Below are 26,339 nucleotides of genomic sequence, written 5' to 3'. Positions count from 1 at the left end.
CCCTTCACCACCGTGGCAAAAACGGTTGCAAAATCAGGCATGAATGGACTAACTGCTGCCCTATTTAGCAACGAAAATTCTGGGCCCATGATTGTGAGTGGAAGGCTATCTATCCTCAATAGCATTCATCCTATCAACAGTTTTCAATGGCAGATAACTAGCTGCTGATGTTGGAATTATCCATGTTCCAAGCAATGTAATACTGAGCATCGCATAGAATCTTTCATTCTGAGGAAATAAACAAACCTGTGTGTTTTCTATGTCCCTTTTTGCAGGCCTTATTTGTTTCTTAACCTTTGCAGTTTGAAGATCCGTAGACTTCTGACTGCCCAGCCAGCCATACATGTTCTAAAATGTGGCCACTAGAGCCCTTTCCACAATCCCACTAAGTCACACACCCATCCGTGGCAGGAGCAAGTGAGGTCAAAAATCAGCCGGAAGGCAGAAAAAGAGTTGCAGTGCGAAACTTTTTTAATGGAAACAGAAGGAAGGATGTGATCACATCTGGGCTGTTTCCCCCCGTAACTACATTGGGTAAACATCTGGATAAAAGCACATAACAGGTACTGAAACACGGGTGCTAACTATGTTTTGTTTGCCTGGAGTGAGGATGAGAGAGTTTTTAATTGGGCAAGTAGACGTGGTCGTTTATGCGAAGGTCACTATTTAAATCTTTTTTTAAAAAAAAACACCTCTTATTTTGATCAGTTGGGCAGAATCTCTTGGCTCATGCTGTTCTTTGATTTCATTATTCTAAAGCCAAGAGAAGTGAAGAAAGTCAATGAACTTATTATTATTTTTTGCAGTAAACATATAGAAGTGAACAAAACTTTATGCGTGAATGAAACTAGCAAGGGGAGAGCTTTATGTACCCAGACCAGCGATGGGTTTCACATTTTCTTACCACCAGTTCGCCCCATGTGTGCCTGCCCCATCCATGCATGCGCCTGCCTGGATGCGCATGCACTTTGCTCTGTCATGTGCCTTCCGCACATGTGCCCAGCCTCAAAAATGTGCCTAAATAGGACGGCATAGAGCCGGAGCAAGTGGGTGGGCTCACCTGTGATTTCCATTACAGGTTTGGGCGAACCGGTGCGAAGTGGCTGAATACCACCTCTGGCCCAGACCCATTTTCTATGCCCTTTCACCCCACATCCTGTTTTTAAATACCTCAAGAAATTTATAGGAGTTTCTTTACTGCTTCTTCAAAAGCAGTCTTATTTTATTTTTATTTTTTAACCAGCAACAACTTTATCTCTCACCACCTGACCCATCTTGCTCTTCATTAATTACTTCTGATTGAAGTATCTCAGAATCTTCCAAATGTCTTCTTGGGCCATTACTCTTATTAAAGAGCTTATTTTAGGAACGTAAACCTAAATTCCCCAGAATCTGCACAAAGCTGTCTGGATGATCCATCTTAATTTTCATGTATTTTATTTAAAAGATTAAAAATAAAGGAAAGGGGAAACAGGAAGTAACAGCTATGTCTGGGCTGGAGACATTTAACACTGCACTCCGTTAAATTTAATTTATTTCATGGCACCAAAGGACTGAGATCAAAAGATAATGCCCTGAATCACTGTATAACAGCTTACATCAAAAGCTTTGCCGTCTGAATCTGGAAAACAGTTTTTAAAAGCTTCTTCTGTATGCAGTTTGTCTTTTGCCAGGTAGAATTTTGGAGCTAAATATACATGTTTTAGCTGTGATTTTTCTCACTTCATTTCCCTCCAGTACCACCATTAAAAAAAAACCACCATTCATCTTTCTACCTACAAAAAATACCCTTTTTCCACTTCAATTTCTCTGTGACAATTAGCAAACCCTGCATGTTGCAAAACATTCTGGGAGTTGATCCACAGCTTGACCTTAGTTCACAAAAGGTATCATCACCTATCATTAAAATCAGTGTTTCTCACTCTTGGCAACTTGAAGATGTCTGGACTTCAAAGTTCAGAATTCTCCAGCCAGCAGATGTCTGGATTTCAACTCCCAGAATTCTGGCTGGGGAATTCTGGGAATTGAAGTCCAGTCATCTTCAAGGGTGAGAAACAATTGGATTAGACTACATTCCTCTGGGTAGGTAGGTAGGCCTCAATTCAGGGCTATCTTAACTCATAGGTCTGATGGGCACTAGCCCGTGGGCCCCACAAGCATAGGGGGCCCATACTAATCTCTGCATGTTAACCCTTCAATGCACCTTGTATCGTATAAATACAGCAGCATATTTATTACATTTTACTGGATTTTTAAATTAATACTAACATGCAAATATGTTTACTTTTTAAAAAAATATCTTTATTAGACAGGGTTTTTTTCCATTAAAAAAAAACATAAATATCATCTTTGCAACATTTCTACATCGTTAAGCATCATTATACTCCTTTTATCCATACATATATACCTCTGTCTGTCTGTCTGTCTGTCTGTCTGTCTGTCTGTCTGTCTGTCTGTCTGTCTCTATCTATCTATCATCTATCTATCATCTATCTATCATCTATCTATCTATCTATCTATCTATCTATCTATCTATCAATCATCTATCTATCTATCTATCTATCATTGTCTATCTATCATTGTCTGTCTGTCTATCTATCTATCTATCTATCTATCTATCTATCATCTATCTATCTATCTATCATTTCTGTCTGTCTGTCTGTCTGTCTGTCTGTCTGTCTCTATCATCTATCTATCTATCTATCTATCTATCTATCTATCTATCTATCTATCTATCTATCTATCTATCTATCTATCTATCTATCTATCTATCTATCTATCTATCTATCTATCTATCATCTCTGTCTGTCTGTCTGTCTGTCTATTTTTACACATGTTTCATCTACTCATATAGTTGTTTACATCTTATATCCTTCTATGTACATATGTTTCTCTTATATTTCTTATTCAGTACTATTTTATATACAGTCCATCTTACATCCCCCCCCCCCCTTGTTAAAGCCACACTTGGAATACTGCATCCAGTTTTGGTAGCCCCGATCTAAAAAAGATGTGGAGATTCTAGAAAGAGTGCAGAGAAGAGCAACAAAGATGATTAGGGGACTGGAGACTAAAACATATGAAGAACGGTAGCAGGAACTGGGTATGTCTACTTTAATAGAAAGAAGGACTAGGGGAGACATGATAGCAGTGTTCCAATATCTCAGGGGTTGCCATAAAGAAGAGGGAGTCAAACTATTCTCCAAGGCACCTGAGGGTAGAACAAGAAGCAATGGGTGGAAACTAATCAAGGAGAGAAGCAACTTAGAACTGAGGAGAAATTCCCTGACAGTTAAAACAATTAATCAGTGGAACAACTTGCCTCCAGAAGTTGTGAATGCCCCAACACTGGAAGTCTTTAAGAAGATGTTGGATAGCCATTTGTCTGAAACGGTATAGGGTTTCCTGCCTAGGCAGGGGGTTGGACTAGAAGACCTCCAAGGTCCCTTCCAACTCTGCTATTGTATTGTATTGTATAATAGAATAGAATCGGAGGGCTGGAAAGGACCTTGGAGGTCTTCCATTCAACCCAGGACCAGGGATGACATGGTAGCAGTGTTACAATATCTCAGAGGCTGCCACAAAGAAGAGGGAGTCAAACTGTTCTCCAAGGCACCTGAGGGCAGAACAAGAAGCAATGGGTGGAAACTAATCAAGGAGAGAAGCAACTGAGAACTGAGGAGAAATTTCCTGACAGTGAGAACAATTAATCAGTGGAACAGCTTGCCTCCAGAAGTTGTGAATGCTCCAACACTGGAAGTCTTTAAGAAGATGTTGGATAGCTATTTGTCTGAAATGGTATAGGGTTTCCTGCCTAACCAGGGGGTTGGACTAGCAGACCTCCAAGGTCCCTTCCAACTCTGCTATTGTATTCTTGTATAATATTTTGATTTGGAGGAAACAACACAGAAGAAAATGGTGGTAGGCTTCAGGATAATTTCAATGGCCTGTCCTTAGCTCACCTTTTTACTTTCCCCCCAAATGACATAAAGCTCACCCTTATTATGAATCATGCAGGCAATGTATGAATCAGGAAAGGCACCGAGTACATTCTACCACAGCTGGTTTGCTTCTTGAGTCATTCAGTGCTAGCTTTGGAAGTGCTCATGAAGTTGATGCTTTCCCAATAAAATCCTTAGGGAATTGATAAGGATAGGATGCTGAATCTCTAGAGCAGAGGTGAAATCCTGCAGGTTCTGACAGATTCTGGAGAACCAGTAGCGGAAATTTTGAGTAGTTCGGAGAACTGGCAAATGCCACCTCTGGCTGGCCCCAGGAATAGGGTGGGAATGGAGATTTTGCAGTATCCTTCCCCTGCCACGCCCACCAAGCGAAGCCCACAGAACCGGTAGGAAAAATATTTGAATTTCACCAGAAGCACACCTTGTAAGTAAAATGGAGCTAGTGATAAGAGTATTGGGGAGGGGGGGGAAGAGAAGAATCTATCTAATATCAGGAGAAAAACGGTTCCAGGCATGAAACTGCACCATAGATTGGAAAACTCAGAAAGAAAAAATCTTACACAAATGTTGACTTCGGGAATCCATCCAGTGCCATTATATTTTATTTTTAGGGAAGGTGATGTTGGATGAAATGTCTATCTGGGTTCAGTTCCAAGTAGGGAGAAAGACACTGGAAACAATGGTGGCCCTTTGGAAAGATGCTTTTAATGGTGGACAGGACCACATGGTTTGAAGTCCTGGGGGGGGGGGGAAAGCACATGGGTGAGAGAGAGAGATTTATACCTTCTGTTGGGCTTTGAATTTGAGCTTGTATTCTGATTGGTTGTCAGACTCCAATGGGGCCATGCAGGGGCAACTCTGCCCTGAGACAGAGGACTGTCTCAGGACAGTGACAGTCCTCTATCCTGAGTCCCAAGCTTGGTTGACTCTTGCTGGGTGATGATGTAATGAAAGGGCTTTGGGATTCCTACAATGGCTCTGCCTGAAGGGGGCAGATCTTTGTTATATAGAATAGACTGACCCAGGCCTTTATGGCCCATTGATAAAATGGGGGTGAGGGGGCGAGTTTCTGCCTCCCTTTTAGGGGAAATATTCTGCCCTTCTGACATTTCCTAAAATATTTCATTTTTCTAGGAGAGGGGTGGGTGCTAATTTCCTACAGTGACTAAGCCTGGATCAGTATATCATTTGTTTCTCTAATTCTCTTAATATTGATATTTTTTGTCATATGCCTCTGGCTGGAGACTTTGGTCTGAAATCTGAAGTGCCGCTTGGCTCCTGGCTGACCACAGGTGCCACCACAAAACCCCAGAGGAAGATTTTTAGAACTGAAATGTGAGAAGCAACATCTTTTTCTCATAAACCTTGGAAGGGAGAGAAGAACGAAAGAGTAGCACAATTTTCCAGGCGAGGCCAATATCCTGTTGACTTTATTAAGAACAGTTGAATTAAGATTGCTATCTCTCTGGAAATGAAAAAAAAATTGGCTTCATTATAAACTTAGTCATAACTTTGTTATTTCACTGTTCATGTATTCCCCGTGAATTGAAGAAATCACGATGGATACATGCTGAAGTAAGTAAAGTAAAATAAACTTTTATTTATAAACAGCGCCCTTTCCTAAACAGGACTCGGGGCAGTGTACAGACATATTAAAAACCATATAGATACAAAATATAAATGTGCATAAATATATAAACATATAAACATATAAACATATAAACATATAAACATATAAACGGAGGAGGTAGAATGTGCTGTACCAAATTTAAATTAAAATACAAATATAATTAAAATTTCCCTTTAAAATTACACAGTAAGATGTTTGCCAGGAGGTTAAAGATGGGACTATACATCAGTCAAGCCAGCTAATTGGAACAGGTGGGTCTTAAGCTTCTGTCGGAAGGAGCGGAGGTCGTTAGTAGTTCTAATATCGGGGGGGGGGGGGAGGTCATTCCAGAGGGTTGGGCCCATCACAGAGAAGGCTCTACTCCTAGGCGCCGCCCGCTGGCACTGCTTGGCGGATGGCACCTGGAGGAGTCCCTCCCTGTGAGAGCGGATTGGTCGTAAGGATGTGTGAGGTAAGATGCGATCCCGCAGATAACTAGGTCCCATGCCATGGAGCGCTTTGAAGATAGTAACCAACACCTTGAAACGCACCCGAAAAACCACAGGCAGCCAGTGCAGCTCGCGCAGGAGTGATGTTATATGGGAGTATCTTGTCCCTCCCATGATGGCCCGCGCGGCCGCATTCTGAACTAGCTGTAGTCTTTGGGTGCATCTCAAGGGGAGCCCCATGTAGAGAGCATTGCAGTAGTCCAGGCGAGACGTCACCAGCGCATGAGTGACTGTGCGTAAGGCGTCCCGATCCAATAGGGGGCGCAATTGGCGCACCAGGCGAACCTGGTGGAACGCCCCCCTCACCACGGCTGCCACATGGTCATCCATCGACAGCCGGGCATCAAGGAGGACGCCCAAATTGCGCGCCCGTTCCACAGGGGGCAGTTGTTCGCCCCCTATGGCCAGCGATGGCATCCACTGGTTGAACCGGGGCACCGGTAGCCACAGCCACTCAGTCTTGGAGGGGTTGAGTCTGAGTCTATTGTCCCCCATGCAGACCCGGACGGCTTCCAAACACCGGGACATCATTTTGACAGCCTCGTTGGGGTGGTTTGGGGTGGAAATGTACAGCTGGGTGTCATCAGCGTACAGATGGTATCCAACCCCAAAACCACGGATGATCTCACCCAGCGGCTTCATGTATGTGTTGAACAGGAGGGGCGAGAGGACCGACCCCTGTGGGACCCCACAAGTGAGTGGCCTCAGGGTCGACCTCTGCCCCCCTGTCAACACACATTGCGTCCAGTCGGAGAGGTAGGAGCAGAACCACCACAAAACGGTGCCCCCCACTCCCACCTCCTCCAGCCGGCGCAATAAGATACCATGGTCGATGGTATCGAAAGCCGCTGATAGATCTAATAGGACCAGGATAGAGGAGCAACCCCTATCTCTGGCCCTCCAGAGATCATCTACCAACGCTACCAAGGCCGTCTCCGTGCTGTGACCGGGTCGGAAGCCGGACTGGCGCGGGTCTAGATAGTCAGTTTCCTCCAGGTGACGTGGGAACTGTTGTGCCACCACACTCTCTACAACCTTCGCTAAAAAGGGAAGGTTGGAGACGGGACGATAATTGGCTAGCTCCACTGGATCCAGGGAAGGCCTCTTGAGCAGGGGCCTCACCACCGCCTCTTTCAAGGTGGCCGGCAATGACCCCTCCTCAAGTGAAGCATTCACCAGACCCAGGAGCCAGCCTCGTGTAACCTCCCAGGATGCCAGTACAAGCCAGGAGGGACACGGGTCAAATAAACATGTGGTGGCTCGCAGTCGCCCACGCAACCTGTCCAAATCCTCGGGGGCAACAGAGTCAAACTCCTCCCAGCGTGGTGTCTCAGGACTTGCTTCCGACGTTTCCCCTGGTCTGCTGAAGGGGGCCCACCCACTCCGGATCTGAGCGATTTTGTCCTGAAGTCTCAGGTCTTTCTAAGATAGATGTTTTTTAGGAAGATGCTGGATAACCATTTGTCTGAAGTGGTGTAGGGATTCCTGCCTAAACGGGGGTTGGACTAGAAGACCCCCAAGATCCCTTCCAAGTCTGTTATTCTATTCTATCCTGTTGCTGTCCCTGTCCTGTCCTGTTCTGTTCTGTTCTGTTCCGTTCCGTTCCGTTCCATTCCATTCCATTCTAGAGGTAGAGACCTTTGTTGGAAGTAATGATCCTTTCTTAATAAGATTCTGACTTTTGTGGGATCTATCAACTTTCTGTCCCGAGAACTGAATAGTAAATAAATGTATTAAATTAAATTCTGTGATTCACCTAAATGCAGTAATTTGCTTAACCACCCTGCCAAAAATGGTTTCAGAATTGGGAGTGACTCGCCTAAAAACTGCTTTGCTTAGCAATGGAAATTCTCATTCCCGATGGCGGTCATAGGTTGAGGACCTGCCATTAGTTTTAAATTGGTTTTTATCAGTATATCAAATAAACAATGATAGAACCTTATTACTTCTTTTCATGGTTTCCTTTCAAATGGCCTTTTGCGTTGCTTGGCTATTTATCCTCCGCAAACCATGTTTTCTTGGCAATTAACCCACTGAAGCTGACCTTCCCTAGGAACAAAAGCTCTCGTTAAACCAAAAGATGGACCTTCCGTCACATTGCCTGCTCTTAGCCGTAGATAAGCTTATTAAATTTATTTGTGGATTTGCCAAAGACAATGAATACACTCTTTCATGCCGTACTGTCAGGGATACTGGAGAGAAAAATTTACAACAGAAGCCAAAGAATCTTCAGAGTCAACGCGCTGCTAGGAACTGCTGGTAATAGTTTACCACATAGAACCAAAGAATTGTGGAGTTGGAAGGGGCCACAAAGATCATCTAGACAGGGCTGTCAAACGCAAGGCCTGGTGGTACTTAGATCTAGCTCGTGGGGCCACCCTGGAAACGGCGAAGGATCAGCCTGCAGTGCTTCCGCCAGTGAAAATGGGCTCCCGAGCTCCGTTTTCGGCTGCCACGTCCTCCCGCAACTCTCTGCCAAAGAAAATGGCGCTCAGGAGGGCCGCCCGCAGCCCTCCCTGCCTCCATTTTCATTGGCAGAGGGTTGCAGGAGGACGTGGCAGTCAAAAACGGAGCTCGGGAGCCTGTTTTTTGCTGGCAGAAGCACTCGGGCCACCACAGGCTCCCCCGACAGGAGTGACTTCAAGCAGGAGGAAAATAGAGCTAGAATAGATTAGCGAAGGTAAGGGAATAAGAAATGATATCAAATTATATTTGGGTCTGCGGAAGAAGTACCATCCCTAGGAAACACAAACTGAGACCGGAAAAAGACACCTACAATAATAGAAAAGAAAGAGAGAAAGGAGGAGAACATGAAAGGAAGATGGGGGAAAGAAGAAAGAGGCAAGGAGAGGAGGATGGAAGGGAGAGGAATAGAAGGAGAGAGGGTAGGAAGGGGGAGAGGAAGAGGAGGACTGGGAGAAAGGCAAGGGAAGAAGGAAGGGGAAGGAGCGGGAGAAGGAAGAAAGTGGAGGAGGGAGGGAGAAAAGAAAGGGAAAATTAGGTGGTGTTACAACAGGAAGAAAGGATGGTAAATAAAGCAACCCAAATTGTATATTATAACCTGTTATGGCCCAGCAGGAGCCGTTGGAGCTGCCACCAGACTCCGAGAGTGAGGGTCCCTATGAGTCGGCTCTGGAGAATGAGGAGGATCTTGGGCAGGGTTCTGACTCTGAGCAGGGATTGAAGAGTGTGGTCGGCCACCAGGAGGCGCCTGAGGCATGGAGCAGCGGTGAGAGCCAGAGGAGGGGGGCTCCCGATGCTATGCCTTGGAGCAGTGGGGAGGAGTCACTGGACAGTGCTTCAGAGATCAGCAGGGAGTTCTTGGATGCTCGTTACCCCACAGACGCAGGGAGCAAGGGTGCAGTTATCAGCGGTAAGGGCTCTCAGCTGCTGATAAGTAGACTCCCCTTCAGGCTATAAAAGGGTTGACTGAGCATACGCCCTTTGCAGCAGTCAAGAAAGAAATCCTGCAAGAAGTTTGGTCTTGGAAAGGTAGCAGGCTGGATAGCTGCTTTCGTGTCTCGTGTCTCGGAGCCTTGTCGTGGTGGTTTACTGCCAAGGACCTGTCTGTCTGTTTGTGCAATAAATCCTGTTAAAATAGTATTGTTCCGGAGCGTGTTCTGTGTGGGCAAAGTAAGAAGGGGGGGTCAGAACAATAACTTATTAAATGAAATAACAAATGTATAAGGATGATAAATGTAGAGAAAAATAACAACTATGTGAATGAATACTTAAAGTGCTATGTAAGAGAATAAAAAATAAAAACTTTTCTGGAAAAGGAGTGACTTCAAGCTGGCCACGCCCCCTGGCCACACCCCCTGAGCTCAAACACCAACCCTGGGGGTCATTGATTGCCCTGCTGCGCAACCAAACTGCATTTACAGTCATTGGCAGCATCGTCAATCACATGACTGCATTTTATGACGGTATGGCTGAAAACCAGGTGGGCCTTGACTCAGAACTGTTTGCTTAGTGACCATTTGAAGTTACGACGACCCTGAAAAAAGTGATTTAGCACTTTAGTTTCCACTCTTGTGACTGTTGCAACATCCCCGTGGTCACATAATCAAAATTCAGACTTGGTAACCGGCTCATGTTTATGACAGTTGCAGTTTCCCCCGGGGTCACATGATCAATTTTTGTAACCCTTTGACAAGCAAAGCCATTGGGGGTGGGGGTCAGATTCACTTAACAACCATGCGGCTAATTTAACAACTGCAGTGATTCACTTAACAATGTCAGTTGTAAAATGGGGCAAACTCAACAATTCTCTTGCTTATAGCCACGGAGATTTTGCCCCATGGGGATGCTGAGACAGTCGTACGGGTGAGCATTGTAATGTCAAAAGGTCAGTAAATGAACTGTGTTCCAATATCTCAGGGGTTGCCAGAAAGAAGAGGAAGTCGAACTATTCTCCAAGGCACCTGAGGGTAGAACAAGAAGCAATGGGTGGAAACTAATCAAGGAGAGAAGCAACTTAGAACTGAGGAGAAATTTCCTGACAGTTAGAACAATTAATCAGTGGAACAGCTTGCCTCCAGAAGTTGTGAATGTTCCAACACTGGAAGTTTTTAAGAAGATGTTGGATAGCCATTTGTCTGAAATAATATAGGGTTTCCTGCCTAGGCAGGGGGTTGGACTAGAAGACCTCCAAGGTCCCTTCCAACTCTGCTATTGTATTATTGTATTGTATTGTATTGTATTGTTGTAAGTCAAGGACAATCTGCATTGGAATCCCTTCCTAATTTTCTCACAACCTCTTAATTATGGCAACTCTTAGTTTGAGAGCTCATTGTTAATTTAAAATGTTAGACGGTAGTTCAGAAATGTTACATTCCTCCTGTCTTTAATGCATTTCTAATAAGATTAATTTTTTAGAAGCTTACTCCTGTGCTAAATCCTTTCTTCTGATCATGATGATTAAATAAACAATTTTTAAGTTACTAATTTGTTAGGGTGTCATAGGTCTCTCTCTTCTTTTGATGGAGATATTAAAATGTGAGTTTGCTTGACAGTTTGTCCTTGCTGTTCCTTTCGCATCAGCAACTGGAAACGTAACACCGGCTTGTATTTAAATAGGACACTGTGTTTAATTAATATCCTGATTAATTTTTGATGAGTAATTGCTTTCTAATTATGTGCCGGGCTTATTCTCTCTTTATAGTATCACTCCAAGGTGAGGTGATGGATCATCTCATCAAAGCTGAGATAGCGCTGAATTGATTAGAAACTAATTCATGGTGTATTTCTTAGCCTGGGCAAAAACAAAAATAATGGGCCCTATCCAACAAAATGAAACTTAATATGGAGAAAAGCAAGGTTTTACACCTGGGACGGAAAAACCAAAGGTACAAGTACAGATTAGGCAAAATCTGGCTCAATAACAGTAACTGTGAGATGGACCTTGGAGTCCTAGTGGACGATCCCTTAAACATGAGCCAGCAGTGTGCAGCAGCAGTCAAAAAAGCTAATAAAATCCTGGATTGTATAAACAGAGGCATAGAATCAAAATCACATGAAGTATTAGCACCGCTTTATAAAGTCTTAGTAAGGATCACATCAGGGATACTGCTGTTGTGGCCCGCCAGTGGTCAGCGGAGCAGGCAGCAGATTCGGACAGTGAGGAGGTTGGGGAGGAACATGGACCATGTGCATTTGAGTAGATTGAAGTAGGGGGTTACTGAGTGGCATAGTGGCCTCGAGGTGGAACTCTCGCCTCTGAATCAGGAGGCTGTGAGTTCGATCCTAGGTAGCACCAGATATTTCTCTCCCTCTGAACGCAATGAGTAATTGTCTGCTGTGAACTCCGTGTAGGCATCAGGAAGGGCATCCGGACAGTAAACGCTCAGCTCCAATTGGTCGTCCTCACCCCACCCCGAAGAAAGGGATTGCAGGTTTGTTAAAAGAAAAAAAGTAGATGGTTACTAGGGAATGACTATATGTGAAAAAAGCATACCGTATTTTTCGGAGTATAAGACACAGCTTTTTCCCTCAAAAAAGAGGGTAAAAATCCGGGTGTGTCTTATATACTGAATACAGCATTTTTGGCCTCCCGAAACCCCACCTCCTTCACCAAAATGGCCGTACATAGCCTTTAGGAGGCTTCCAGAGTGCTCCTAGCGGCTGGGGAGGGCATAAGCAAGTGGAAAATGGGCCATTTTTTGCTCATTTCCCTCCCCCAGCCCCCAGGAGCACTCTACAAGCCTCCTAAAGGCTATGCATGCCCTTTTCTTTTGATGAAAAACGGGCCATTTTGGGGAGGTCTGCAGAGTGCAAAAACTTTTTTAAAAAATTTGCCTCTTCAAAATATTGGTGCACCTTATACTCTGGTGCGTCTTATACTCCGAAAAATATGGTAATTAGCACACAAGATGGATTTGTGCAATGGCCCTCCTACCATGGTCCCCTGGCTACCACATCATCATTGAGCAGGAGATGATAATCCAAGAAAACCCTCCAATTGTGTACCAGTTCTGCCTAGGGAAGTGTGACCCAATATTGAAAACCAAGATGATAAATTTCTGTGAGCAGAAATTATTTGAAACCAAAGCCACGTGCCATGATCAGGCAGAAGGGGTTTAGGGTGAAATACAGATACCCTGACTTCCAAATTGCTTTCCCCAGGGAAAATCCAAAACCATATCAGCTCAATGAAGTTAATATATTTTGGTGTTTCTGCCTTTCTGGAAATGTTTACAAAAAAGCAGCCGATGAACGTTGGTTTATCTCATGTTTTCAAACTTCTCCCAGGGAAAATTAAATTCTTTTGTGTGTTTCTGCATAATTAGAGACATCTTTCCCCAAAGCATTTTCCATGAAGATTAAAAGGAGAGAAGGAAGAAAAGACAAAATGAAATATTTATTCTTTCATAATGTGACACGGGCAGAGATATAAATTTAATAAATATCAAGGATGAAACGAATGCTCTTGAAACACATCGCTTGTTGGTTTCTTTTGCTGTTTGTATGTTAGCTGAGGTCTTAACGGTTCCAAAAGACAGAGAATCCAGGAATTTAGAAAATGAAGCGTTATTCTTGTTCAGTGGAAAACCTCTGGGCAATAAAGTATTGCAAATTAGTGTATCAGGGGTTTAAAACTATGTGATTGAGAATGCAGAACAGATGTTCAACCGAGTATTATTCCTATCATGGCTTATTTAGCAATATTAATACACAAAGGAAAGGATTATTATATTGGCTTAAGCTTCTGGTAAACCTTGTTGGGAAATACTGTAGCTTGTGGACAGAACACGTCAGTCCCATCAACAAACATTTAACCTTCTCTCTCTCTCTCTCTCTCTCTCTCTCTCTCTCTCTCTCTCTCTCTCTCTCTCTGACTTTTTCCTCTCTTCCTTGCTATCTTTTTGTTTCTTTCCTTTCTCTCCCTCCTCTCTCTTCTCTTTCTATCTTTTTTACTCTTTTTGTTTCTTTCCTTTCTCTCCCTCCTCTCTCTTCTCTTTCTATCTTTTTTACTCTTTTTGTTTCTTTCCTTTCTCTCCCTCCTCTCTCTTCTCTTTCTATCTTTTTTACTCTTTTTGTTTCTTTCCTTTCTCTCCCTCCTCTCTCTTCTCTTTCTATCTTTTTTACTCTTTTTGTTTCTTTCCTTTCTCTCCCTCCTCTCTCTTCTCTTTCTATCTTTTTTACTCTTTTTGTTTCTTTCCTTTCTCTCCCTCCTCTCTCTTCTCTTTCTATCTTTTTTACTCTTTTTGTTTCTTTCCTTTCTCTCCCTCCTCTCTCTTCTCTTTCTATCTTTTTTACTCTTTTTGTTTCTTTCCTTTCTCTCTTTCTCTTTCTTCTCTTTCTATCTTTTTGACTCTTTTTGTTTCTTTCCTTTCTCTCTTTCTCTCTCTTCTCTTTCTATCTTTTTTACTCTTTTTGTTTCTTTCCTTTCTCTCTTTCTCTCTCTTCTCTTTCTATCTTTTTTACTCTTTTTGTTTCTTTCCTTTCTCTCTTTCTCTCTCTTTTCTTTCTATCTTTTTGACTCTTTCATCTCTCTCTCTCTTTTCTCTTTTTCCTCTTCCCCTTTCTATCTTTTTGTCTTTTTTGTTTCTTTCCTTTTTCTTTCTCTCTCCTCTCTATCTTTTTTACTCTTTTTGTTTCTTTCCTTTCTCTCTCTCTTCTCCTCTCTTTCTAACTTTTTGATTCTTTTTGTTTCTTTCCTTTTTCTCTCTCTCTCTCTCTCCTCTCCTCTCTTTCTCTCTTTCTCTCTCTTTCCTCTCTCTCCCTATCTTTTGTCTTTTTGTTTCTTCCCCCCTCTCTCGCAGCAGCTTGACCATGTGTGTGTGTGTGTGTGTGTGTGCGTGAGAGAGAGAGAGAGAGAAAGAGAAAGAGAAAGAGAGAGGGAGGGAGGGAGAGAGGGAGAATGAATCTAGGAATTTCCATTGAAAACTTGGCTGTTCTCAGAGATCCTGGGGCAAAGGTGGAGATTGAGCCCCTATTAGATTGTGTCAGAATAATTTGGGGTTCCAACTCCAGGCATTTGCATTCATTGCACAAGAATGAATAAAAATAAGATCCAGACAGCTGTGAAGAACGCATAAATATTTATCCCTAAAAGCAAAGGATTTGCTTTTAGGGGCAGCTGCAAAGAAATGGAGTATTATCACAGACTTTTATAGGGGGTGGGAGTGTTTATCCTGGTGTAGAAATGTCTTATGTGCTGATTCGAGAGTGACACTTGAGGGCTTGTGTGTGTGTTTGTGTCTAGGTGTGTCATCTATGATGTTTATTCTTGTGAACGTGCAGTTCTGCTGGGAGACCTAATTTAATTAACTCTACTTGTGTTCATGGACCTTCCCCCTTTGATATATGGATTAGATCTGGATAACCTATTTGGGGTTTGAGGAAGTTTGAGTTAAAACTCCCCATCCCCATTTGCTATTTGCACTTGGTTAACTTAGTTTCAGCTTGACCATCAATTACAATAATACAATACAATAGTAGAGTTAGAAGGGACCTTGGAGGTCTTCTAGTCCAACCCCCTGCCTAGGCAGGAAACCCTATACCATTCCAGACAAATGGCTATCCAACATCATCTTAAAGACTTCCAGTGTTGGGGCATTCACAACTTCTGGAGGCAAGCTGTTCCACTGATTAATTGTTCTCACTGTCAGGAAATTTCTCCTCAGTTCTAAGTTGCTTCTCTCCTTTATTAGTTTCCACCCATTGCTTCTTGTTCTGTCCTCAGGTGCCTTGGAGAATAGCTTGACTCCCTCTTCTTTGTGGCAACCCCTGAGATATTGGAAAACTCCTATCATGTCTCCCCTAGTCCTTCTTTCTCTTAAGCTAAACATACCCAATTCCTGCAATCATTCTTCATATGTTTTAGTCTCCAGTCCCCTAATCATCTTTGTTGCTCTTCTCTGCACTCTTTCTAGAGTCTCCACATCTTTTTACATCGTGGCGACCAGAACTGACGCTGATTCTAACTCCATTGTGGATTCGGTTAATGTTTAAGGGCAGATGGAGACAGTATAAAGACTAAAATGTATTTTGACATGAAAAGTTCTCACAGTTGGCAAGATAGTTTGCTTCTTTTCTTTGGGCTAATCTAAGCTGCACCGAGTCCTGGAGTGTGGCATGGCTTCGTCCGTGTGTTCAACCATTGAAATAAATGTCCACCATATCAGAGCAGGTAGCAGCACACAACAAAAACAACTATGCAAAGATGCCACTCCAAAGCAAGTGGTGATAAAAAAAAGGTGATTGAAGACTCGGGTTTTGTGCTAATTGTTTGCTTTACGGCCTTGTGCGCTTTCATTTTAACAGGCAATAAAATACAAAGTGCAGAGGCTTCTAGTTTGCGGGCTTTCGACATACATCAAACCGACAACCTCTCTAGTTTTGAGCAAGATCAAACACTAAATTCAGAGTGTCCTTACCAGCATTTACACACGAGACTGGGGAGTTTACATTGTAATGTCAATTATTGACTTTTTAAAAAAAGAGAGATTATTTATTGGATAGGTGTGCCTTGGAGGAGTAGCATTTCAGCCACAATTCAACTCTTCAGCCATAAAGAGAAACCATTAACTTTTGTCAAAATAAATAGATGTCTTTTATTTAGCATCTTGCCTCCCTGCCTTCTTTCCTTCCTCCTTCCTTCCTTCTTTCTTTCTTTCCTTTCATTCCCCTTTCTTTCTCTTTCTTTTATTTCTTTTTTCTTTTTCTCTTTTTCTTTTTCTTTCTTTCTTTCTTTCTTTCTTTTTCTCTTTTTTTTCTTTTTCTCTTTCTTTCTCCCCTTCCTCCCTCCCTCCTCTCTCTCTCTCTCTTTCTTTTTCTTTCTCTCCCTCTCTTTCTCTCTTTTCTCTTTTTCTTTCTTTTTCTCTCTTTTCCTTTTTCCCCTCCCTCCCTCCCATCCTTCTCTCTCTCTTTCTTTTTCTTTCTCTTTCTCTCTTTCTCTCTCTCCCTCTTTTCTTTCTTCCTTCCTTCCTTTCTTTCTCTTTCTCTTTCTTTTTCTTTCTCTCCCTCTCTTTTCTCTCTCTCTCTCTTTCTTTCTCTCCTTTTTTCCTTCACTTTGTCTCTTTTTTTCTCCCCTCCCTCCCTCCCTTCCCTTCAGGGGCTGAAGTCCACAAGTCTTAAAAGTTGCCAAGGTGGACACCTCTTACCACTTATGATAAATATAGGGGAAACAAATACCTACCAGGAACTTGGTAAAGAATAACCTTGAATAGGGAAAGATTATGGCATAGACAGGTGATCCTCAACTTGCAACAATTTATTTAGTGACAGTTTAAAGATACAGCGGCACTGAAAAAAAGTGACGTATGACCAGTTTTTGCACTTACGATCACAGTAGCATCCCCATGGTCTTGTGCTTGGCAATTGTCTCAGGTTTATGAGGGTTGCTGGGTCATGTGATCCTCTTTTACGACCTTCTGAGAAGCAAAGTAAGTGGGGAAGTCAGATTCACCTACCAGCCATGTTATTAACAACTGCAGTGGTTCATTTAACAACTGTGCAAGGAAGGTTGTAAAATGGGCCAAACTCCCTTAACAAATGTTTCCCTTAGCAACAGAAATTTGGGGCTCAATTGCCGTTGTACATCGAGGACTACCTGGACTCTTTTAAGCTGACTTTTAAACTAACAATAGTATTCTATTTACTTAGAAGTAAAGTCCAAATTCCTCCCGGAGATGCATACAGAATAATGCTTTGATTTCCAATGGGATAAAATTGTCATCATCATCATCATCATCATTACTATTACTATTACTATTACTATTACTATTATTATTATTCAGCCTTTGGGGCAAGCAAAGGCACCTGAGTTAAGAGAAAAGTCAGTAAGCGACTTTTGCTTTAAAGCGGGAGTCTCCCACCTTGGCAACTTTAAGCCTGGAGGACTTCAACTCCCAGAATTCCCCAGCCAGCTTTGAAACTGAAAAAGCAAAGAGGGAAATATCAGCCAAAACTTGGACACAGGACATTCAAGAAAAATTGCTGGTTTTATTCTATCCCATTTGGACCTGTGATGTTAAAGTATATTTAACAATCTCTGGCATCCTGTAGATACCATTGTGGCTGAAAGTCTGTAGAAATTCTCAGTCATCCAGGTCATGGTTGTCCCAAAGGTGCTTTTTCAGGAGGCAACTGGTTTTTCTTTGAAGACATTTCACTTCTCATCCAAGAAGCTTCTTCAACTCTGCCTGGATGGTGGGGAGTGGAAGGGTTTATATTCCTTGCAGACAGCTGGTGATTTGCATCCTTTTGGAGGGTCATTGAAGCACTTAGAGGTTTATCTGTGTCTTCAGAGTAATCCTTCCATTCCCCACTATCCTGTCAAAGCTGAAGAAGTTTCCTGGATGAGATGCAAAATGTCTTCAAAAGAACAAGGAAGTCCAGATGCCTCCTGAAAAAGCACCTTTGGGACATTGTGGCAAGGTTCATAATGACCTAAGCCAAACAAATCATAGCTTAAACCAGATTTATAGTTGAAAGGTAGAGTTTTACAAGTTTCAGTGAAACTGTTAACATGGTTCAGTAGCTGAAAGTTTGGACGGTAATTGTGATGGGTTCCATGAATGGGATAGAGAGGACTTTGTGGCAAAGGATGGGACATGTTGAGGTAGGGAAAGAGAGCACAGGTTTTGGAATCCCTCCAAAGATACCCCAGATGCCGCATCGTAAGTGGAGTACTACTCTACCTATAAAAGAGGGCAAGAATAATTTTCAAGACACGACTATGGAGTTTCCAGTGATGCAGAGAGGCAGATGAACAACAAACGGCATGTTCTTATGAAGGGGACTCCAAACTTGGCAACTTTAAGATATGTTGGCTGAGGAATTCTGGAAGCTGAAGTCCTCCAGGCTTAAAGTTGCTAAGGTTGGAGACCCCCTGCTTTAAACCACCCCAAAAACCACTGCCTCTTGCATTTTGACAATCTCCAAAAGGGCCTTGTACTTAAGCTGAATGGTCTAGGTCAGGGGTCCCCAACCCACCCACCCGGTCCGTGAACCAGCCCACGGCATGTGTGTAACCAAGCCACACAAACAAGGATGCAGGCAGTGTGCAAAGCCACCGACCCACCCCTTAATGGAAAAACCTCTCTCCGTGGAACCGGTTGCTAATGCCTGAAAGGTTGGGGGTCTCTCTGCCTTGGGCTGCCTTTTGCAAAAATTAAAATATAAGCCTTTCTCGCTGGGAGCTGCACTACACTTGAAAAGGGCCAGGCTGGGAACAGCTGTGCCCCATATAAATCAACTGCTGCTAATTCCAACCTCAACTGGTTCATGCAGAGAGGGGCCTGACCTGTTTAATCACTGCCCAGGATTTTGGAAGCAGAAACATTCCGGCAAAGAGGCTGATGGTTCCCAGCTGGTTCTTTCTTTGTTTCCGGAGGAGAAAAGGGCTTGAGAGGAATACAGGGCTCTCTCTTTCACAGGTTCACCGCCCAGGTTGCCTCCACCTGGTTTCACTGACCTGTGTAAAATTTCAGCTGATCCATCCAGTTACACCACTGCAAGCCTTTAAGCCTTTAAAAACAAAATAACTGAAGTCAATGAATCAGCTGATCAGAGGATAGGAATAGGATAGGATAGAATTAGGATGGGATGGGATGGGATTAGGATGGGATAGGATTAGGGTGGGATAGGATAGGATTAGATTAGGATGGGATAGGATAGGGTTAGGGAAGGATAGGATTAATATTAGGATTAGTTTAGGATGGGACAGGATAGGATTAGATTGGGATGGGATTAGGGTGTGAAAAGGTAGGATTAGATTGGGATGGGATTAGGGTGGGATAGGATTAGGACGGGATAGGATTGGGGTGGGATAGGATAAAATAGGATTAGGGTGGGATAGGATAGCATTAGATTGGGATGGGATAGGATTAGGATGGAATGGGATAGGATTGGGATAGGATTAGGATGGAATGGGATAGGATAGGGTTAGGGTGGGATAGGATTTGGATTAATTTAGGATGGGATAGGATAGGATTAGATTGGGATAGGATAGGATAGGATGGGATGGGATTAGGGTGGGATAGAATAGGATTAGGATGGGATGGGATGGGATAGGATAAATTAGGATTAGGGAGGGATAGGATTGCATTAGATTGGGGTAGGATAGTATTAGGGTGGGATGGGATGGGATAGGATAGGATTAGGATGGGATGGGGTTGGATTAGATTGGGATAGGATTAGGATGGGATGGGATAGGATTGGGATGAGATAGGATAAATTAGGATTGGGATGGGATAGGATTGCATTAGATTGGAGTGGGATAAGATTAGGGTGGGATGGGATGGGATAGGATTAGATTGGGATAGGATAGGATTAGGGTGGGATGGGATGATAGAATAGGATAGGGTAGTTGAAAGGGATCTGGTCCGACCCTCCTGCTCAGGCAGGAAACCCTATACTATTTCCAACAAAAGATTGTCCTATCACTTCTTAAAAATGTCCTGGGTGGGTGGGGGTTGGGGGTTGGACTAGGCGGCCTACCAAGGTTCCTTCCAACTCTGTTAATCGGTTAAACACATCTTCAGTAGTCCTGTTAAAACAGTTCGGCTAAAGGTTAGAAGACAGAAAGCTATGATTTTTACCCTATCACTAACGTCCCTCCTTACTCTACAAACATTCCCCAGCAACACGGCACCAGGGTCTCCTCCATCACTTTAATAGTCAGGCATTCCTAAGCAAGAGGCGGATGGCCTTGTGCACGGCTTCCCTGATTAACCAAACAGTTCAACTCCAAACACTCCAAAGAAAGCTCTCCTAGACAAAGCGAAAGACAATACACAAGATATGAAGGAGGGAGGGGCCCGAGGCTTTGCTGGCAGGCGGGGGGGGGGGGGGGAGGCAACAATGAGAAGACTCAGATCACAAAAGTAAGTTAGAAAAACATTACAATTGCTGATACAATGAATCTTTTTGTTAGATGCAAATTAAATGATTGAATTTATTGAAAGATACAATGTAAAAATAAGCTGTCAAGATTTAGTTAAGCAATAACATCTTGTTTATCGTTTTGTAAAGGTTATGAGACTTGGGGGGGGGGGGAATACCATTTCCTGCACGATGTAGCTGTCAAAATTTGTACCCATACCCACTACCCCTTTCCTTAAAATTTTGTAAAACCAATAAAAAACTTTTTTTCAAAAAAAAAAAAACTCCAAACACTCCATAGCCTTTTGCTCTGGGACTTGGGGATTCAAACAGGCAAGCCCCTGCCACTTAACACCCAAGAACCTCATACGGGCAATCCTCAATTTACGACCGTAATCAAACCCAAAGATTCTGTGGCTCAGTGAGACATTTCTGAAGTGAATTTGGCTTCCATCGGACGACCTTTATTGCCACAGTTGCTAAGCGAATCACGGCAATGGTTCAGTTAGGAACGTGATAGTTAATGGCTTCCCCAAGACACGGCAAGCGACATCCATGTGAAAGAGTTGCGGAGCACCTGGATTTTGTTCACGTGTCCGTGGGAAGTGAGTAACCTTGAATAGGGAAAGTTTATGGCATACACAGGTAATCCTCCACTTAGAACAATTTGTTTAGTGACCGTTCAAAGACTTACGGCCATTTTTTTCACACGGCCATTGCAGCATCCCCCTGGTCACATGATCAAAATCCAGATGCTTGGCAACCAACTCATATTTATGACGGTTGTAGCCTCCCGGGGTCATGTGACCCTCCCCCTTTCGCCACCTTCTGGCCAGCGAATTCAAAGGGGAAGGCAGATTCACTTAACAACCGTGTGACTCATTGAACAACTGCAGTGACCCTCCTCTAAGAACTGTGACAAGGAAGGTGGTAAAATGAGGCCAAACTCACTTAAAATAAATGTTTCACCCAGCAACATACATGTGGGGCTCAGTTAGTGGTCATAACACGAGGAGTACGTGTACATTACAACCCCAATGTTCTGAATAATCCAGGAGAGAAGCAACTTAGAACTGAGGAGGAATTTCCTGACAGTGAGAACAATTAATCAGTGGAACAGAAGTTGCCTCCAGAAGTTGTGAATGCCCCAACACTGGAAGTCTTTAAGAAGATGTTGGATAGCCATTTGTCTGAAACGGTATAGGGTTTCCTGCCTAGGCAGGGGGTTGGACTAGAAGACCTCCAAGGTCCCTTCCAACTCTGCTATTGTATTGTATTGTATTGTATTGTATTGTATTGTATTGTATTGTATTGTATATCTATACATATATGTCTGTCTGTCTCTGTTGCTCTCTCTCCCTCTCTCTCCCGCTCTCTCCCGCTCTCTCTCCCTATCCCTATCTATCTATCTATCTATCTATCTATCTATCTATCTATCTATCTATCTATCTATCTATCTATCTATCTATCTATCTATCTATCTATCTATCTATCTATCTATCTATATGTTTATAGGATATATACACAAAGAAGAGGGGTCAACCTCCTCTCCAAAACACCTGAGGGCAGGACAAGAAGCAATGGGTGAAACTTAATCAAGGAGAGAACAAACCTGGAACTAACGAGAAATTTCTGGAAAGAATAAGTAATGGGTTGCCTCCAAAAGTTGTGGATACTCCAACACTGGAGGATTTTAAGAGCAGATTGCACAACCATTTGTTGGAAATCTTAAAGGGTTTCCTGCCTTGAGCACGGGATTGGACTAGAAGACCTCCAAGGTCCCTTCCAACTCTGCTATTCTTCTCTTCTCTACCCTACCCTATCCTATCCTATCCCATTCTGGATCATGGGGACTCGGTTTATGATTGTTGTAAAAGTGGTCATTAAAATGAAATCAGATCAGGCGGTGCTTTGACTTCGAACTGTAGTTATGGGCTTCATTGTGGTCAGAAGCCAGGAAGTTTTGTATTCAGATCTGACTCACCCAGAATCTTACGTGGCATAAACAACTTATTAACAGACTTTTTCCCGCAAGCTTTGGAGTTTGCCTTTCTTTTAAAGTTCCCTCCTACAAACTGAAGGGGAATAGTAATAAGGATACAAACTTGTTGGTTTTAGTAGAAACATTTGTTTTCTGTAACACACATATATTATGCCTTGCATTTGTAAGGTAGCTGGCAAATGTTGATTCCTTGTCATTTGAACTCTTATTAATCTGCAATCTATGGACATAGAATTTATCCCAGAATGGAGGTGTAAAGAGCTGTAAAACTGACACCTTTGATATGTTCCTTTTCTGCCTAAGAACTTATCTCATTTTTGATCTGTGCCCTTCACAACAGGGGGCCAAATGGCCATTCCTGGGAACAGAGGAAAGAGATCATGCTGATAAGGCTAGTGAGGAGTATTGTAAAGCCAGGATGTTATTCTATGATGTCTCTAACTGTATAAAAAGGAGCTACACCTTCTCTGAAGAGTAGCTCTTCCCTGCATATCTTTGGGGTATGTTGGAAACAACTGACCATCATGTCTTTAAACTTTGATCAAAGATTAAATGCTGATTGTTATTCAAGCCTCCCTTTAAGCCTCATGTTTGGCTCATTGTGACTTGGATGTGTTCTCATACTTCTATGGGTCTCAACGAATTCTCAAACCTTACATTTGGCGCCCCAACATGAATGGAACTTGGAGGCCCGGTAGTCTCAAACCTTACAAACCTTTAGATCAGCTTTTAATAGATCCGTACTGTTGGGAAAGTCACTGCTGGATCTCTTTTGTGTCCGTCCCTAGATTTAAATATCTCTCTCTTTCTCTCTCTCTCTCTCTCTCCTTCTCTCTCTTCCTCTCTCTCTCCTCTCCTTCCTTCTCTCTTTTCCTCTCTCTGTCTCCTCTCTCTTCCCTTTTTTCTCCTCTCTCTCCCCTTCTCTCTCCTCTCTCTCTCTCCTATCTCTCCTTCTCTCTCCTCCCTCTTCTTCTTTCTCTCCCCTTCTCTCTCTTCCTCTCTCTCTCCTCTTCTTTCTCTCTCCTCTCTCTTCTCTCCCTCCTTCTCTCTCTTCCTCTCTCTCTCCTCTCCCTCCTTCTCTCTTTTCCTCTCTCTGTCTCCTCTCTCTCCCCTTTTCTCTCCTCTCTCTCCCCTTCTCTCTTCTCTCTCCTCTCTCTCTCTCTCTGTGCTGTTGTTAGCGTATTAGAGTGATAGATCTGTGGTTTTTTTTTCTTCCTAATATTTGGATAGGGCCGTTTTTGATTCTGCAAAGAGGCCAAAATAATTAATCCACCCCACCCTCTCTCCTTCTCAATTAAATCCTTCCTTCCCCCGCCTTGTTAAAATAAAAATAAATGTTATTGCTTAATTGCTCTTCCTGCATCACATGTCCTTGGGCTCTTGGGGGACGTCCGTATCGCAAATGTCCAACTCTGTAATCTGAACTGTGCAGACCTGGTTTCCTCTACTTTCCCGATCGGGCTAATTTACATCCAGCCTGGGAGGGTGGGGTCTCGGCGATACAGGCAACAAAAGTTGTTCCCACTGTCACTCACTCCGGCTTCAAATGTGCCCCTCCGTTTGATGTGCAGCTGGGAAAGAATTTACTGCTGGGTGTAAACTTGGACTCCCGGAGGGGAGAAGGAGACGTCTGAAGAACTTAAAAGTAGAAAGCCAACGTCAAGGGGTGTGTGAAACCCTGTAAGTAGAGGTGAAATTCCCGATTGTCGGTTTTACAGCTGGGGGAAGAATCTAAAACTATAATCCAAGGCATGTTTTCCCCTTCTTCTCCTCCTCCTCCTCCTCCACTTTCTTCCCCAAATGGGGTAAAACTCATTTCTTGGTGCATCTTAGATAAATACGTATGTTTTTTCCCCCCACTCTTAATAGTTCCTTATTATGTAAGACAATGAATGTGTCTTTATGTGTGATGGGAAATCTTAAGCTTAATGGGTGTCCGTTGGCTGAATACACCCATTTTTCTTTCCCTTTTATTATCGATAGACAGATAATTTTTCTATCATTCTCGGGAGTCTCATTTGGGCTAATGGGGAAACACGGCATAAATAAGTGAACTATCAGACAGAGATGATTTTTGGGGCAGAAAGATTGCCAACATTATCAAAGGAACATTTGTTTTTGTCTCACAGGGTTGTGGAAGAATTTGAAAGTATTGTAGAGGTAGTCCTCAACTTACAACCACAATTGAGCTCCAAATTTCTGGTGCTAAGTGAGACATTTGTTAAGTGACATAAAAGAAAATACTTGTAGCTGGGGTTTCAGATTTTGGCAGTGGTCTTCCTCTCCAACCTTGTTTCAATTTAGTTTGTAAACGTTTTGTTACCAGTCTAGGTAATGTCATTAGCAGGACATACTTATCCTATTCTTGGAGGATCTTGGAGTCCTAGTGGACAACCATTTAAATATGAGCCAGCAGTGTGCAGCAGCTGCCAAAAAAGCCAACACAGTTCTAGGCTGCATCAACAGAGGGATAGAATCAAGATCACGTGAAGGGTTAATACCACTTTATAAGGCCTTGGTAAGGCCACACTTGGAATACTGCATTCAGTTCTGGTCGCCATGATGTAGAAAAGATATGGAGACTCTAGAAAGAGTGCAGAGAAGAGCAACAAAGATGATTAGGGGACTGGAGACTAAAACATATGAAGAACGGTTTCAGGAACTGGGTATGTTTAGCTTAAGAGAAAGAAGGACTAGGGGAGACATGATAGCAGTCTTCCAATATCTCAGAGGTTGCCACAAAGAAGAGGGAATCAAACTATTCTCCAAGGCACCTGAGGGTAGAACAAGAAGCAATGGGTGGAAACTAATCAAGGAGAGAAGCAACTTAGAACTGAGGAGAAATTTCCTGACAGTGAGAACAATTAATCAGTGGAACATCTTGCCTCCAGAAGTTGTGAATGCCCCAACACTGGAAGTCTTTAAGAAGATGTTGGATAGCCATTTGTCTGAAACGGTATAGAGTTTCCTGCCTAGGCAGGGGGTTGGACTAGAAGACCTCCAAGATCCCTTCCAACTCTACTATTGTATTGTATTGTATTGTATTCTCCTTAGCTTATAAATGTCTTGTGTGCCAGTTTGGCCAGTTGGTCATAGGATGGGTTGTTCGTTTGGAGCTGTATTTGTTCAGTGGGATTTGCCCCATTTTACAACTTTCCTTGCCACGTTGGTTCAGTGAATCCCTGCTGTGTTAAATGAGTAACACGGTTGTTCTGCGAATCTACCTTCCCCGTGGACTTTGCTTGTTGGAAAGTCTCAAAAAGAGGATCCCGTGACCCCGGGACACTATGACCATCATAAATATGAACCCATTGCCAAGCCTCTGAATGTATATCTCACGACAGTTACGTCGCTTTTCACAGCGCTGTTGTAACTTTGAACCATCACTAAGTGAACTGAATCGGGGACTACCTGTAAAATCTCCCATGGATGTCTGTACACACACTCTTCACCCCCTCGCCAATTCTTATATATATTGTATTTGTGTTACAACCCCTGGTATGCCCAAATATGGGAGGGAGCTCACTACTCCCCCTTTCTGTCCTTCGGCTCATTACAGAAGACCATCCAGGCAGAAAACCATATTTTTATTTTTAATGTTGCCTTTGCTATGTTTGTGTTGTATTTGTGCTGATAGATAAATCAGGTTCAAATCCCAGTAAGGGTATGGCTAGCTGATGAGAGCTAAATAGCTTGAAATAGATCTATACTAGTCTCCCTTTATTTATTTATCAGCACAAATATATGTGTGTGTGTGTGTGTGTGTGTATTGTGTCACAACCCCTGGTATGCCCAAATATGGGAGGAAGCATACTGCTTCCCTTTTCTGTCTATTGGCTCACCCTAGGAACCATCCAGGCAGAAAGCCATATTTTTTTTATGTTGCCTTGTTACATTTGTGTTGCATTTGTGCTTGTTACAAATAA

General features: G+C 43.0%; 1 protein-coding gene across 5 annotated transcripts in view; it reads left to right on the top strand.

Annotated features, from left to right (window-relative positions):
• The window catches only part of ST3GAL1 (ST3 beta-galactoside alpha-2,3-sialyltransferase 1), a 142,357-nt gene that overhangs the window by 49,086 nt on the left and 66,932 nt on the right, over positions 1-26,339 (top strand). For 2 of the 5 annotated variants that reach the window (XM_081949870.1, XM_081949871.1), the window contains exon 1: positions 23,941-24,093. The exons of 2 other annotated variants lie outside the window; for them this stretch is intronic. The gene's annotated coding sequence lies outside the window, so the exon portion shown is untranslated. Of the gene's footprint in view, positions 1-23,940; positions 24,094-26,339 lie in introns of those variants that run through there. One more of the 5 variants, XM_081949874.1, reaches the window with a different exon arrangement.

The sequence above is a fragment of the Natrix helvetica genome (genome assembly GCF_964273705.1).
Source record: "Natrix helvetica genome assembly, chromosome: 4".
NCBI classification, from domain to species: Eukaryota; Metazoa; Chordata; class Lepidosauria; order Squamata; family Natricidae; genus Natrix; species Natrix helvetica.
Note: the sequence above shows the minus strand (reverse complement) of the source record. Positions and strands in the feature narration are given on the sequence as shown.